The following is an 817-nucleotide window of genomic DNA, read 5'->3' on the forward strand; positions in this document are numbered from 1 at the left end:
TCGGTTCGCTGCGTATAGTTGGAGCTCTCCTTGTGTTGTTTTGAATTTCACCAAATGCCGTGGCACTACTGATACAACTGAGCTCGAGTCAATCAAGAAACGAAAACATGATTTGCGATCGACGACAAAAAGACGTTCACTATTTATGAGTGGTTGTTTTTCTGCTACTGATGAATCACTGGTTATGTGGTCAAGTTGTTTGCTACTGCCGTCAACCAGTGTGTATGACGACAGCTTTTTTAGTTTAAAGGTGCCCATCGTAAGCGGCTTGGCTTGCACTTGGTGGCACCGTCCCCAAACTTGGTGTGATAGTAACACAATTTGCCATGACGTCGCTGTTGACCGTTGACATCACTTACAGTTTTGGGTGAGCGCGATCGAGAACCGTTGCGACTCGTGATTGGTTTCCTGAGTTGGCTAACTTCAACTTGCAGCTTTTTAACCTGGTCGGTCAGTTGTTGAACAGCTGTGTACAAATCATTATGTGCTGTGCTGCACACAGTTGTCGTGGCCTGCCTAGCCTGTGGCGATACTTCATACATATACATTGCGTTTGTTGTTGAAGCCTCCAGCATCTTATCAGCTAACTTGGCAAGTTTATTTAGATCATCCTCTTCCCAAATTGCCAATACCGGACGAATCAATTTGGGCATTTCGCTGAGAAAAAGCGTACGAATAATTTGTTCGCTATTTGGATCCGGTGCAAGACGTCTCATGTTCGAAAGTATTTCCGACGGCTTCATACCCGTAGTATCTCCACCTTGTAGTAGGCGCCGCAACTTGGATTCGGCTGATTCCGCAAATTTCCCCAACAAAC

Source organism: Teleopsis dalmanni, chromosome 2, assembly GCF_002237135.1.
Source record: "Teleopsis dalmanni isolate 2A chromosome 2, ASM223713v2, whole genome shotgun sequence".
Taxonomy (NCBI): Eukaryota; Metazoa; Arthropoda; class Insecta; order Diptera; family Diopsidae; genus Teleopsis; species Teleopsis dalmanni.